Source organism: Leucopleurus acutus, assembly GCF_964270905.1.
Source record: "Leucopleurus acutus genome assembly, chromosome: 2".
Classification (NCBI taxonomy): domain Eukaryota; kingdom Metazoa; phylum Chordata; class Mammalia; order Artiodactyla; family Delphinidae; genus Leucopleurus; species Leucopleurus acutus.
The window spans coordinates 26,297,526-26,313,425 of NC_139143.1; the positions used below are offsets into that span (position 1 = coordinate 26,297,526).

Genomic DNA, 15,900 nt, shown 5'->3' on the forward strand with positions numbered 1-15,900 from the left:
GTAAGAAATTAAACAAAACACTACTTGTGTATCGTTGTTGTTTGCTGTAGGCAGTCAGCAAAGAGATGACTTAGAGAAGCTCATAAAAATAGATACAGCCCACCATGAATTACCAATGGTTTTTTTTTTTTCTTGGAAGGTTTAGACCATTTCAACAGACTTAATTTTCCTACTGGTTCATTAAGATAAATGGCTTCCATTTTATTGGCAATAATTGCATTTATAGCGCAAATTCTAGTGAATGGGGGCTGGGTCTATTTTGCCTAAATGCACATAATATACTATGAAGAACCACACTTCTGGGCAAAGTAAGATACTGGTACAGAAATATACTTTCGGAAAGTGCTAATCCCATGACAAATGTAATAATTATGCAGGCAAGTCCTAAGTGTGCTATTTTGAAAGCCTGTTACTTTAAAACTTCAGTCTAGTTGCAAAAAGGAAAAACTGTCCGTTTTTTTTTAAAAAAAGGAAACTTTAGTTTGGGGGGAGAAAAAAAAAAAGGTCTCCAGCTGGTTCAAACCTCTTAAATGCTGAGTGGACAATGTTTCTAATTGCCTAGAAAATACAAGTGCGATAAGGCAAAGATCAGAACAGTTTCCACTCTGTGCTGAGCAGCCCAGAAGGCCAGTGAAAGAGTCCCTTTGGTTAACCTTTGAACATCAAACATTTGTACTTTTCATTATTAGAAGAATAGCAATCGCTCTTGAGCCCCACGGACTTGAAACTTTGCTCTGCTTAAATTCACGCTCTGACTTGGAAAGCCTTGGCATTATCCAGCTGTAATTCTGCCAATACACACTTTCTTATTCTCATTCATTCAATGCGTTGTAAGGAAACTCAACCCACATCAGAGAAACGGGAGAGGAAACGGCAAAAGCAGCCAGTGGCCTGGAGGACGTTCCCTGCACTGGCAGGGGCTGCTTCCCAGGCAGAGGGCCTGTGTCACCTCGCTTTGGGCTTCCTCTGCAGCCCGTGGGGTGTGGGCTCCCCTCAACCAGCTACCGCTCTCCCGGAGGAGTGAGGCATGCTGGAGGGGACGGCTGAAACAACCGGGGACCTGGCCGTGGGCACGCACACTGTTGTCACCACGAAATGGCATTTATGAAGCACCGGTGGTACAGGATGCCATCCCGGACAGTGTCCCAAAAACAAACCTCACCGTGAATTCCCTCCATCCCACAGCTCTCCACACCAGAATGGGGTCTCAGGAGCGACGTGCGGCCGACCCTCCTTGATCATCCTTGTGACAAAACTAACACCTACCCCAACCCTGTGTTCCCTAGGCGACCCCCTCCTTGGAAGCAGACCACCTACGCAGCAGCATTCACTCTTCCCCGGGTTCCGAATCTTATTTCAGGGCAGTGGCCTTTCCTACCAGCGGGCGGCCTCCCCACACTTCAAAAGCAAGTCTCTCTAAGAGGGGCCTGCTTTTTTGCTGCTAGCTATAATGAAGGCTCTGTTCTGTAAGAATCTGCCCGGAAGACTTGGCTTCTCCAAAGGGCATGGGGATGAGCTCGCCGAGAACCCCAAGCCCCTCTCCAGTCACGCAGCGGCCCCTACCCTTTGTTCCCAGGCCAGGTGGGCAGCACGTGAGATGTGCTAAGATGTGTGTGAGATGGGGCTAAGGGGTGTGCTGTCGTGGTCGGTTCCCCCCGGGGCCCTCACTGCAGTCCTGCAGAAGCTGGATTCTAAGAGACCGAGGGGCAGAAACCTGGGGCTGCTTCCCCAGGGGAAAATCTAGGGAGCAGGGGCCAAGGCTGAACCCGGATCTGTTGGATTCTGTGACATTTTCACTCTGCCCTCCCCTCCCCCAGTCCAACCCTCATTCCCGCTTTAACTGTCCCCTCAAGGCGGCTCTAGGGGCCCCCTCCCCGCAATCCACTGTAAGAGAAAACGCCCAAACAGCAGGAGTTCCCGGAAACCTTAGCTTCACTGCACAGTCTGCAATCCAGAGCCTTCTTTGTAGAGGACTATGGTTTACCTCTGCTTTTCAGACTTTTCTGACTTAATGTTTTCTCTCACGATACTGTGAAAGCTACAAGACTCTTCGTGGGAAAATTCAAACACCTCAATCTCTTCGTCTAACACATCTGAAAAGCGCAAAGTTCTGGGGGAAAGGATTCGTTATCTTGATTATGTGTGTATGTCATAGTCTAGAAGCAGCAGCTGAAAACTTGCCAGGGGGTCCCAATCACTAACTTTAGGGGGACTAGATTTTCACCACAGGATTTCATTTGCTTTAGTTCTGATTAAAACCTGCTGTTGGGCTTCCCTGGTGGCGCAGTGGTTGAGAGTCCGCCTGCCGATGCAGGGGACGCAGGTTCGTGCCCCGGTCCGGGAAGATCCCGCATGCCGCGGAGCGGCTGGGCCCGTGAGCCATGGCCGCTGAGCCTGAGCTTCCGGAGCCTGTTGCTCCGCAACGGGAGAGGCCACAACAGTGAGAGGCCCACGTATAGCAAAAAAAAAAAAAAAAAAAAAAAAAAAAAAAACCTGCTGTTTGCTCTCCATCTCTGTTACACCGGATGGTTTCACTAAAGCAACAAGTATCTGTGACTTTCAAAACACCACATCACATCCCGAGGGTAGTGGTCACTGAAACACGGGATGGCAGTAAAGGAACCAGGCACAGGGAGCGGGGGGGGGCGCCTGTGTGTTTGCACACATGTGTGCTGGTCCATGCGGGGTCTTCAGTGCGCACGGGAGTCCCCGCTACCGTTCGTGTGCACAGGGAGCTGCCTCTCACAGACCTCACAGATAAAGCCGCTCACTACGTTGTCATCCTAGGCAAGATTCATGTCTTTCAAGCACATTTACATTTTTGCACTGCTACCTCAATAGGAGGAGCCGTATACTTGTTCACAAAGAAATCTCGAATCTGAAATTCAGTTACGATCTCGACCACAGAATCAAGACAAAAGATGTTTGGCTGTTATCAACCAAGGTTGCTTTCACATGGCAAATCGCAATCTATAAGCCATTGACCTTTAACTTCTCCACTGATGGGAAGGACTCTGAGAGCTTCCAGAGTGTGACAACTTGGGGGCTCATCTTAAATGGCATTATTGACCCAGAAAGCCACCTCCCTTGGACTCTGCCGAGGCAGCAGGGAACACCAACAGTATCCATTTCCTGTGCAGAGGCTTCTAAGGACAGCAGATGCATCCCACTCAGTCTTTATATTTAATGGCATTATGACCCCAAATCCCAGAAAATAACATATAAAGCATTTTCTGTTAGGCAACTTGTATCTCACTGTTTGGGGATATCTCCTTTATTGTTATTACTACTTACACTGTTACTTAATATTTTTATATGTTTTGCAAACAGTGGCGCTCAGTAAATATTTTTTGATGTGTGTTAGCACAGCCTAACTCACAGTTATCCTGAAAAAGACTGGACACAACTAACGTCAACCCTTGGTATTGTCTAGGCTGTCAGTGGTTGCACTCTTAGGGAACGAGGACAGCAGGATACAATTTCAAAAAGCCTAAACGAGGTAAGCAAATCTGCAAAGGACAAGATCAACAAATGCATCCCCAAACCAAAGATAAACGGTTACAGCTGATCATGCAGACCCTGCATTTCAGTCACAGGGTAACAGAAAGCTGGTGGCGGTACACAGAACAGCATCTTCCTCTAATAATCACACTACAGTGAGATAGGCCCCCATTAACTTATTTGGGTTTTGCTCCTATCAGAGAGTAGGGGGGAGAGAAAATTTTCCATCCTTTTCTTGCACTTCCATCCTTTTCTTGCACTTCCGCTTGCACTGCAGGAACATGTGTCAATCCCCACTTGAGTCACTTCTGGGGCTGGCTCTAACAGCATCTGGCCCCTCCCCCCCCCCGAAGGATCCCCCTGGGGAGCAGCTGCCCTTTGTGACCCAGGGACGGAGCAGCACAGAGGATTCTTGGAACAGCCATGGGCGCGTGTCTCTTACCTCTGTACCCCTCCTTCTGGGGACCAAAATGCTTCATTTTATGAGATATGTTCATTCGATCCTGGCAGGCAAAGAAACAAGAGGTATGCCCCACTCAGGAGGGAAGCACTGCGACGTCTCCGAAGCCAGAACGATCTCCTCTTCTGCAGTGTCTGTGCTGGCCTCAGCCCTCCCTAAGGGGTTCCACTGCACTCTTTTCGTGTCAGTGCTTTCTGCCCCTGAGCGATTGGGCAAACTTGATCGCATTTCAACTTTCATCTCACCCTGCCTGTCTGTTCTCCACCTGGAAACCAGACCTACCCAGAACTGAAGTGATGCATTGCAAAGGTGGCTCCCGTGCCGTGCGCAGTGGTAGTAAGCACCTTTCCTAAGCAGGATTTGTAAAAGGGCCAGAGCGCATATGGCAACACAGCGTTTGCTTAGAAGTCTCAGCAGACATTGCAGCAAGTTAACTACTGCTGGCTCTTTTTGCCTGAAGAAAAGCTACTGAAAACGAGAACAATAAAATGTGTTTTCCACTAATCTCATCTAAAGATATTTTAACAAAAACAGAACAAAACAAACAAAAAACCAGAAGGACAAAGATTGTATGATTCCATTTATATGAGGCACCTGGAGTAGTTAGATTCATAGAGACAGAAGGTAGAATGGTGGTTGCCAGAGGCCTAGGGAGGAAGACACGGGGAGTTACTGTTTAACGGGTACCTAGTTTCAGTTTGGGAAGATGGGAAAGTTCTGGAGATGGATGGCGGTGATGATTGCACCACACATGAATATACTTAATGCTACAGAACTAATGGTAAATTAAAAATGGTTAAAATGGTAAATTTTATATCGTACATTTTACCACAATTAAAAAAAAAACAACTTAGAATAAAGAAAAAAACAACTGCTGACTAAAGGGACAGCCCAGGGCTTCCCTGGTGGCACAGTGGTTGAGAGTCCGCCTGCCGATGCAGGGGACGCGGGTTCGTGCCCTGGTCCGGGAAGATCCCACATGCTGCGGAGCGGCTGGGCCCATGAGCCATGGCCGCTGAGCCTGCGCATCCGGAGGCTGTGCTCCGCAACGGGAGAGGACACTGCAGTGAGAGGCCCGTGTACTGCAAAAAATTTAAATAAATAAATAAATAAATAAAGGGACAGCCCAAGATCCGCTCACTGAAAGGACTAAGAAAAAGCACTTGGACAGAAACCAAAGCTGTAAGGACAGTACTCCTCTTATTTTAAAATGCAGCCCCATAATCATGATAATAACTCCAGGGTCAAACTCAATTATCTGGTTGTATCTGAAAGTTCAGAGCTCCTAATGCAATACCTGGCACATAATAGGTGCTCTAAATATTTCTAGAATTGCTTGAATAAGTAGCTCAAGGTTTAGAAATTGTTCTGGTGCACAGGCCACTCTCCTGGAACAAAGCAGAGGTGGTGAGATTTGACCTCCATGTGAAACTCACCTAAGGGACAAAAGAGTCTCTGTTCAGAAACATCAAAGGGGAAATTTTAGGTTATGTGTGTATATATATATATATATATATATATATTTGTTTTTGCGGTACAAGGGCCTCTCCCGTTGCAGAGCACAGGCTCCGGACGCACAGGCTCAGCGGCCATGGCTCACGGGACCAGCCGCTCCGCGGCATATGGGATCTTCTCAGACCGGGGCACGAACCCGTATCCGCTGCATCGGCAGGCGGACTCTGAACCACTGCACCACCAGGGAAGCCCTAGGTTATGTATATTTTATCACAATAAAGAAAAACGAAAAGGAACAAAAGAGAAACGCCACAACACCAAAGAGTTGATCCCCTTCAGCTTGTCCCAGGTGGCCTGCACCTGCTTTGTCATTTTAGAGGGAGTCATGAGGACTCTGGGTGTCGAGGCCGAGTCAGAGAAGGGGGCCGAGTCCTCCAGGGACAATGACAGTGAGTTTGCAGGGGGGTCTCAGGGACAGGACCCCACCAGCCTATGCCCGAAGCCTGCAGGAGACGGGGTGAGCCAGAGCCCTCGATGAGGGAGCAACGGGAAGGCGGGGAGACCAGGAAAGCTGGGAGGGGCTGCAGAAAGCCTCCACTGGAACTGGGCTCTTGGATTCAACCTCATTTGATTTCTGTACCAGGTCAAACGCCGTCCTTCCTCAGCTTCCCTCATTCCTGCCATGTCCCACCTGAACAGTCAGTTAACATGTTTTCCATAACTAGTGTTCTGGAACTGGGTTGGTTCGGATCCTCTCCCATGCCACTGTGACTTTTAGGCATTTAAACGCTCCGGTTAACCCTCCAGCCCTTGGCATGCTGTCCCCGGAGCACAGGCAATGCCGCCTAACTTGAACCTGGTCCCTGGCCTGGCCTAGTCCTTGTGACTCCCATGGGGCACAGACCACCTCTGAGACCCCGCGGCTACCTTGAGTCACACAGATATAGTCCTCCTGTGTTGTCCAGCTACCCCCTCCCCACAGCCAGCACCAAGGGGCCATGATGGGATTCTTATGTCCCACGGCTGGCTGTTTGATTACCCTTATTATCTTAACTTGCTTTGGCTATAAATTTTATTAGCGGCCGTAAAATTATCCATCCACAGCTTTGACTCAGTGACCTCTTGCCACAGAGAATTCCACACACCGGTGCTCCCGGGGCCGAGGAGAGCTGCCTTTTCCTCACCCTGGATTTACAGCCTCACCTTCATCAGGGTTCCGCCCTGAATGATGAGTCAGCAAACAGAGGAGGCTGCTGTGTTTCACGATACCCGTTATCAGGGCTTAAATCTGGCCCCTCAGTGCACATGACTGTCTTCTTTTATTCTTTGTGTTGCTAAAAGGTAAAGGGGCAGGGCCACCCAAATGCTTTAGAAAAGACTGAGGTGCAGGGTACAACAAAGGGCCAGCTGCATTTCTGTTTCGGATTCTTCCCTTAGATTTCTTTTTTGCTTTTAATTTTTATTGGAGTATAGTTGTTTTACAATATTCTGTTAGTTTCTACTGGACAGCAAAGTGAATCAGCTCTACATATATATATATATATATATATATATATATATATATATATATATATATATATCCCCTCTTTTTTGGATTTCCTTCCCATTTAGGTCACCACAGAGCATTGAGTAGAGTCCCCCGTGCTATATAGTAGGTTCTCGTTAGTTATCTATTTTATACATAGTATCAATCGTGTATATATGTCAATCCCAATCTTCCAATTCATCCCACCACCCCTTTTCCCCCTTGGTATCCATACGTTTGTTCCCTACGTCTGTGTCTCTATTTCTGCTTTGTAAATAAGATCATCTGTACCAATTTTTTCAGATTCCACATATGTGCGTTAATATACGATATTTGTTTTTCTCTTTCTGACTTACTTTACTCTGTATGACAGTCTCTAGGTCCATCCACATCTCTACAAATGACCCAATTTCATTCCTTTTTATGGCTGAGTAATATTCCATTGTATATATGTAGCACATCTTTTTATCCATTCATCTGTCGATGGACATTTAGGTTGCTTCCATGTCCTGGCTATTGTAAATAGTGCTGCAGTGCACACTGGGGTGCATGTGTCTTTTTGAATTACGTTTTTCTCAGGGTATATGCCCAGTAGTGGGATTGCTGGGTCATATGGTAGTTCTAGTTTTAGTTTTTTAAGGAACCTCCATACTGTTCTCCACAGTGGCTGTATCAATTTACAATCTCACCAACAGTGCAGGAGTGTTCCCTTTTCTCCACACCCTCTCCAGCATTTATTGTTTGTAGATTGTTTGATGACGGCCGTTCTGCCTGGTGCGAGGTCAGAACTACTCACTGTAGTTTTGACTTGCATTTCTCTAATAATTAGTGATGTTGGGCATCTTTTCATGTGCTTCTTGGCCATCTGTGTGTCTTCTTTGGAGAAATGCCTATTTAGGCCTTCCACCGAGTTTTGGATTGGGTTGTTTGTTTTTTTGATATTGAGCTGCATGAGCTGTTTGTATATTTTGGAGATTAATCTTTTGTCAGTTGCTTCGTTTGCAAATATTTTCTCCCATTCTGAGGGCTGTCTTTTCGCCTTGTTTATGGTTTCCTTCGCTGTGCAAAAGTTTTTAAGTTTCATTAGGTCCCATTTGTTTATTTTTGTTTTTATTTCCATTTCTCTAGGAGGTGGGTCAAAAAAGATCTTGCTGTGATTTATGTCAAAGAGTGTTGCGCCTACGTTTTCCTCTAAGAGTTTTATAGTGTCTGGCCTTACATTTAGTTCTTTAATCCATTTCAAGTTTATTTTTGCGTATGGTGTTAGGGAGTGTTCTAATTTCATTCTTTTACATGTAGCTGTCTAGTTTTCCCAGCAACACTTATTGAAGAGATTGTCTTTGCTCCATTGTATATTTTTGCCTCCTTTGTCATAGATTAATTGACTATAGGTGCGTGGGTTTATCTCTGGGTTTTCTATCCTGTTCCACTGATCTATATTAGTTCTGAGATGTGCAGCTCAAGGCAGAGCTCAAATATTCTTTTAAAGAATATCTTAAAACAAATAATAAAGTCTTACCATCAAGCTTGTAGTATTTCTACCTATAGATACATGTAAATAGGTTGACTGACAATACTTTCAATACTTGGTGCTCAAGTATGTTTTGTGGGGTGGTTTAGTGACACATTCAAAGACATACAACGATACCAGGTGTCTAGCTGCCATGATGAGGTTAGTCTCAGCCTGAGCGAACGTTGAGAAGTGACTTCAGGCATCCTCATAGGGCGTCATCCTACTCATTATCGTTTTTGAGTCAGGGTCTGTTCTAACAACTTTGTATATATGCTGCCGTATTTAATCCTGACAGCAACCCTATGAACGAGGCACAACTGTCACCAAATAATAGCTTTAACTCTGTCTGCCACATGGGAAAAAGCCTGGAGGAGGTATTGACGCCAGGTTTCCTCTCTTTGCATCCTTGAGTTTATCTTGCACTGATCACATCATTCAGAGAATGTACGGCTCTTCAACTGTGGCTGCCCCATTCAGAAAATGTGTTAACAGCCAAAGAGTTGATGAAGAGCAGAGAAAAGGATCATTTGAATCATTTCTCAATATGCACACAGGCTTGCTCTATCCAATGTTTTGTGATTTTTAGGATCAAATGAAAGCAAAATCAAATGGTCTGAATCTTGATGTAACCGATCTCACTTTCCATTTGCAACTGAGCAAATTCAGACTGAGTAGAGCAACCAGCATCAACCCAGTCCTGGCATCGGGGTTGGGCCCCAAGGTCAGCTCCGAGAACCTGGAAGAACTAAAGGATTTTTTCATGTCCTGAATCACGTGGGCGGCTCTTTTACTGGGGGAAGGTTACCATCGCACCCCACCCCAAACACTTCCAAGAGCCAGTGCCCCAGGAATGCCCTGAGCACTCTTCCCACCCTGGATGATCAGGGCCACCCCTCCCTATGGTCCGCACGGCTGCCCTTGTATCAGAGCATTTGTTTTGTTTTGTAACTGCCTGTCACTGGTCTCTCTGCCCAACTAGATAGCAAGCCCTGTGAGGAGAGGGACTGGGTGTTGCTCACTTCAGTATTACCACCATAGCACAGTGTCTGGATATGGAATATACCTAATAAATACATCAATTAATACATTAATTACAAATACCTACAAATAAAAATAAACTTAATTTAGTTGTGTTAGCATTGCTTGAGTTTTGTTTGGTTTTGAGGGATAAAGGTCATTTTCACCCGATTTTAAAAATTATGAACAGGTTAGACAAAGCTTTATTCAAAAAAAAATAAGGTATCTCAGGGTACACTTCATTCAATATATTGGTGAGATAAATGACTGGAGTGGGGAAAAGAAAAGGCAAACAAGAAACAAAGAGGGCTTCCCTGGTGGTGCAGTGGTTGGGAGTCCGCCTGCTGATGCAGGGGACGCGGGTTCGTGCCCTGGTCCGGGAAGATCCCACATGCCACAGAGCGGCTGGGCCCGTGAGCCATGGCCGCTGGGCCTGCGCGTCCAGAGCCTGTGCACTGCGCGTCCAGAGCGGGAGAGGCCACGGCGGTGAGAGGCCCGCGTACCGCAAAAAAAAAAAAAGAAACAAGGAGGCCAAGGGACAGAGACAAAGAAAAAAAGAGGGAAACAGGAGAAAGGGGAAGAAAGAGAAAAACAAAAAGAAATTACAGAAAAAGATTTTTAAAAAGGAGACGAGACCAGTGCCTTTCAGCCAGCTTGAGTGTGAGCATGTGATGGCCACAGCTAGGGAGCTGAAATTCTCTGGAATATTAGGCAAGCGATCCTAGGCACATGGTTTCCAGGAGAGACAGAATAAAGCTTAGAGGCTGAAGTCCCACTGCCTGTCCTAGCTCTTCCCGGTATCAGACAAGACCTTCAGCTACACGTAGAACCCTGAGGTGCCTGAGGATAAAATGTGTGAAGGAAGAAGTTTAAAGACCCATGTCACAAAATTGAGCCATTCTCTCACCCTTTTCCAATAAAAAGCAAAACATAGTTCTAATTTCCGAAAAAAAAGGGCTTAGAATTTCTGAATACCTCAATACTTGCTCATGTAACGTTTACAGATGGCATGGTTTATTAGTTATGCCTCCAAGAGAAAACACAGTAAGATTAAGAAACTGAACATTAGATTACAGAACTGATGTAGCATTTAATTCTAATACAGATCGTGGCCTTTCCATCCATGCCTGACCTGCTGTGTTCGCCTGTACATGGCCAGGCAGCTTTAGGAAGCAGTCCCTTCCTAGAGCACGCCACTGTTCTTCACCTGTCTTGGCTAACGCTTGGAAAACTTTCAAGAAAACCGGCAGCGCCTCATGGCCTGGAATTTTAAATGTGCATTCCTTGTAGGCACCTTACTTCCTCATAGTTTCCTTGAGCTCTTGTGAGAAAAAGTCAAGAGGGACCTGAGACAATACTCTGCTGTAAGGGACCCACCAAGGTCTGCAGAACAGCCAGTTCACTAAATGCAAAAGCAACCTTGCCTTCTGGGCAAAACTGAGGGGACAATGTTGGGAACTTAACAAACAAAGGCATGTATACACACACACACACACACACACACACACACGTGCATGCACGCACACAGACGCACATGAACGCACACAGCCCTCAGGATGCTGGGGTGGTAGACAGAGAGTCCGCACAAAGAAGGGGCGAGGTTGGCAACTGCTGGAGCCCTGACCCAGGAGTCAGGAGAGCCAGGTCTGCAGGGCTCCCAGCACCAGGGAAGGGGCTCGTCCTTGTTTGGAGTCCTTCAAGGAAGCTGACGGCATTGAGGCTGGCTCTAGATTATAGGATTCATTCTGCTCACACCACAGCCACAAAGGAGAGATGCCCAGACTGGAGACAGGCTGGACCAAATGGAATTGCCAGTGTAATCCCAGTGCCTAGGAAAGGGTATGCCACGCATCAGGCCCTTGGTAAGCATTGCACTGAATGAAAGGATCCAATTCTGGGTATGGCTTGGTTGATGACAACGTGAGGGAAGTTACTTCCCCTCTCTTAGCCCTAATTTCCCCAGTGAGGGGAACTCATGAATCTGTGCCTTGGGTGAAATGAGATAATGCACTGAATGTGCTCTGTGGTGCCTAAAGTCATCATCAAATATAAAGCAGGGACGTTTAGAAATATTCCTCTTTCACCTTAAAGCACGTCCCTAATTTAACATTTGTGTGGCCATTATGCAAAAACATACAAATATGTCAATGTCAACAACAAAACAGAAAGCTTTCCCCAGTACTGTACCAAACCATCAATGGTGAACAAGGGGCTGATTCTCTCAAAGGGTCAGCTGGTTGTTCCAAAGCGATGCACAGATTTTCACAGTTCCAGCTTTGAACTGACCTCGCATCTTCTGCTAACCAGTTGCAGAAATGCCAAATCCTACACCAGCCAAAAAGCAATTTTCACAAAAATGTTTCAATGGAGCTGGAAACGTCCTTAGATAGAGTCTAGGCCAACTTTCATGTGTAAACATGAAGACACTGTGGTCCAGACTGGTGAGCTGAGTTGTCCAAAATCACACATCTGGTGTGTGGCACAACCAGTCAATTGTAGCACTTACTTAAATGCACATCAAAAAGCTAACAATAGGACAGCAGAACTCTAAAAATCCCCGAAATACATACAGAGAGAGAGAGCGAGCGAGCCAGGCTCTGTAGTTCAGCAATAAGCCAGGGGCTTGGTTGTAGCCAAACAGCTGGCTGCGGGACCTCTGTGAAGTCAGTTAACCTCTCTACAACCTCGTTCCCAAAATCAGGGATCTGCCATAAGGAATATCAACTAAAAACACTCTCGATTGTCCTTCTCCTCAAATAACAACGGCCTAAGCTTCTAAACCGATGCTTCAGAGTCTCCCATTGAAAAGCTGCACAGGAGTAGGCAAACATTTGTGGGCTGACCTAAAATAATCCTGTGACGACGTCTGGAACTGTGCCTCTGTCTCGTCCCTTCTGAGTTCAGGATCACTCACTCCACATGGCTGGTAATTTCCACTTCTGTATGTTCCTACCTGTCCAGACTCCAGAGAACAGCTCAGCAGGGTTGCTTCCTGGGAATCTCTGGATCACGAATCCCAGTCAGGACAGATCCCCATCCCGTCCCCAGACCTATGACAAAATGCATTTGATGGTTTTCTAAATCAGTTCACCCAGGGGATCTGGATGAGTACTAAAATACATTTCTTTACGTATGCATGCTTTCATTGTGTACTTCACTAGTAAAAATAACATTGAGAATGCGCAGACGTTTAATAATGTTTGGGTGCCCCTTACATCCTTAACTCTGAATTCTCAAATTCTGGGATATTTAAAAATCCTGGGCCTCATGAGTTGTAAAATGAAATTCTGCTACTAACTTTGCTGTTGTCTGATTTCTTCAAGTCCGTGTCATTTTCTCAGCACCTCTTCTCTTTGAACATCATTAATTAGCCAAGAGACAAAGGCCTTCTGTGTGAGTTGAAGCCAAAGTTGTACAATCTCATGTGTCCTTACTAAATAAACGTCTACTTTTTTTCTGTTTCGGCTGCAACATTCCATCCAGTGTCCTAATTTCTTCACTTGGTGGTTCTGCTTAAATTTCTCCTCTGTTCATTTAAGATGTTGGTTTTCTCTTCTATTGTACATGCTATGGCTTTTCCCAAAGCTCAGCTATACTTTCCACTTGTTAGAACTTTATAATATGGGTCAGGCCCAGCAAAGTCAATACCAACTAACTTATTGTGAGCCTATCTAACTAGATTCCCCCAGCTAGCAACCCAGAGCCAGCCAGATTGGCAGAGCCCGACACCTCAGGGATGACAGCCAGTGCCGTGCTTTATTCTCACACAGAGTTGGACCTGGGAGTTCATCTCTTCCATATCTGCCCTTCTGTTACAATCCTTGAGTCCCTGGAGTCTGCTATTTAAAATAGAGCTGATCTTTTGGGATTCTCGTCTTTCATACACACTTGAAAAGCTATTCATCCAATCCCGAGTTAAAAGACTCTAAACTGTATTAACAAATCAGTCTGGTTGCAGTTCTCCCAAAATTGAATTATTCTCTTAGCAACCTCTCGAGAGAAAGCAACGAAACATTAACATCTCAGCTAAGTCTGCTTGTCATCTTTCCTCGACTCCCCAAACCCTGACTCTACCCGTAACACAAAGTAACGCTGAAGTCTACAGGGCTTCCACGTGTGGGACAACCATACAGACAGACCCGGGGTCTCAGATCCAGAGTGTGGAATCAGCAAGGCCATCGTAGAAAGAAGCTGGTGGCCCAAAACTACGATTTTCAACACAAATTGAGAATACATAGAGGCTGCAGTAACCCCGTATTAGCATGGACAGCAACATACCCGTTTCAGAAGGTCAGTTCCATGAAGGCAGGAAATAAATCTTGCTGCGGAATACCTTTACACCTCTGAGCAACCCTCTTGGAGTAAGTATTGAAACCTCTGCTATCTGACTTCCTACAGGGCTTACCACCAGCACGTTCACACAAAGTTGGCAAGAGCAGGACAACACGTAGACATTTTATAGTAGCTTAAGATCTAGTAGATTGTTTTTTTCCCAGAGCCCAAGAGGAGGCCAAAGTAAACAAGCACACACGTGTGGACACACACACTCACACCCCAGAATCGCTCTCGTTGGAAGAGTAATTCTGTCGAGCAGTGTCTTTGAGAAAGAATGAAAGCTGGGCTTCCCAGGTGGCGCAGTGGTTGAGAGTCCGCCTGCCGATGCAGGGGACGCGGGTTCGTGCCCTGGTCCGGGAAGATCCCACATGCCACGGAGCAGCTGGGCCCGTGAGCCATGGCCGCGGAGCCTGCGCGTCCGGAGCCTGTGCTCCGCAACGGGAGGGGCCACAACAGTGAGAGGCCCGCGTACCGCAAAAAACAAACAAACAAACAAACAAAAACAAAAAAGAATGAAAACTACTTCTCTGGGGGAAAGAACCCTAAGAAGAAACTTCTGAAATATACAAAGACACATTTGAGAATTAGTAAACATGTCCACTGAGGAAATACATAGAATAAATAACCTCAACTTAGATTGGCCCTAAAAGGAACACATCCCGAAAGTGGGGTTGCAGGTTACAGACCCACCTTCCTACCATAGAGACCTTTAAGAACAATCCCAGTAGCCAGCTGTCTAGAATGGCTCCAGTGTAGATCTACGCAGAGGGAGAGAAGTACCAGATGTCTAGAGGAACACTTTTCCCAAGCAGGAGTTTTTGATGTGTAGGTACTTCTAATACATAGACTCTAAACTTTTGCAGCCCTCTAATTACCAAATTATAATTTCATTAAAGTCCCAGACAGACCATAGCTCAGAGTAAACCTAATGTGTACCATGCTTACCCACTTTCTCAGCTGATTCTTAGTCTTTAGTGTTACAGATCTATGACGATCACGTAGCTCGCATTTTTCAGGCTCATTCAATTAAAACATTTTCTTGCTGTTGGCCTCCTAAGTACCTTTACATGTGTCAAATCCTGTCTCGTGAATTTTGATTGAGGAATTACGTTTGCTCTAGATTGCAGACTCAATTTTTAACTAGTCATCAGGAGGGAAAAGGCAGTATTTATGAAAGATGCTTTATCTTCAAATTCTAGAAAAACTTCCCTCCAATCCAGGTCAGTATGGGGATCATCTGTCACATCCAAGGGTCAAACATAAAAAGGCAGTAGTGGGAATAAGAGGCGTGGGCTCCCTCTCGAGCCAGCAAGCCTGCCAAACCACAGACAGGAGGCACTCAGATGAAGGCATCCCGTTTAAAGGAACTTTGTTCTGTTTGTGCTTTGTTTAAATCCCAGAGTGGGAGATGACCCACAATAAGCCACTTGAACTTTTTTCTCTGTAAGTCTCCAGTTGAAATACAGTATGTGGGAGTTCTTTCAATAGCAGTTATGCAGGCCTTTTCAGAGACTAAATTTGAATACTCCACAGTTAGCAATTAGGAGTATAACTGCTCAACAACAGGCTTGAAAGCCAATGGCAGCCCCCCACTGGCCTCACTTTACCAGGTTCCCAGCCAGGCCTTCTGAGGGCTTCCCCACAGGCAGCCCTGCTTCAGCCTTCCTGACCAGGAGACCCAGCCCTGGGAGACCCGACCCTCTTCCTGGGTGACATGTTATTTGTACTGTTCCTTATCTATTCAAAGCTGGAGCAATAAGAACAAACTCAGCTAAACTAAACTGGTCCTTTGTTTGCCATTATCATAAAAATTTTATGTAGGAACTAATAAAAACATGCTTTACGTGCACAGTTACATGGGTTTACACAGGCAATAATATCCAGCAAGTTATATCCATCAATTCAGTTACAGACCCTTAGGAATAAATATTTTATCTTTCCCAATGTTTTCGTTTATTGAAAGGAAGGTGGGGACACAGAAGTGGATGACTATCTGTGGCTCCTAAGGGCTCTTACGTCCCCCTGGATGCCTCTCCAGGAGACCAGAAATGTCCTTTCAGGAGTTTCTGGATAATTTTCATAATTTTTTAGCCT

The 15,900-nt window shown here is 45.8% G+C and overlaps 1 protein-coding gene across 1 annotated transcript in view; it reads right to left on the reverse strand.

The window, feature by feature from the left end:
• The window catches only part of KIF26B (kinesin family member 26B), a gene marked incomplete at both ends in the record, with an annotated part of 493,633 nt that overhangs the window by 259,788 nt on the left and 217,945 nt on the right, over positions 1-15,900 (reverse strand). The window lies entirely within an intron of this gene.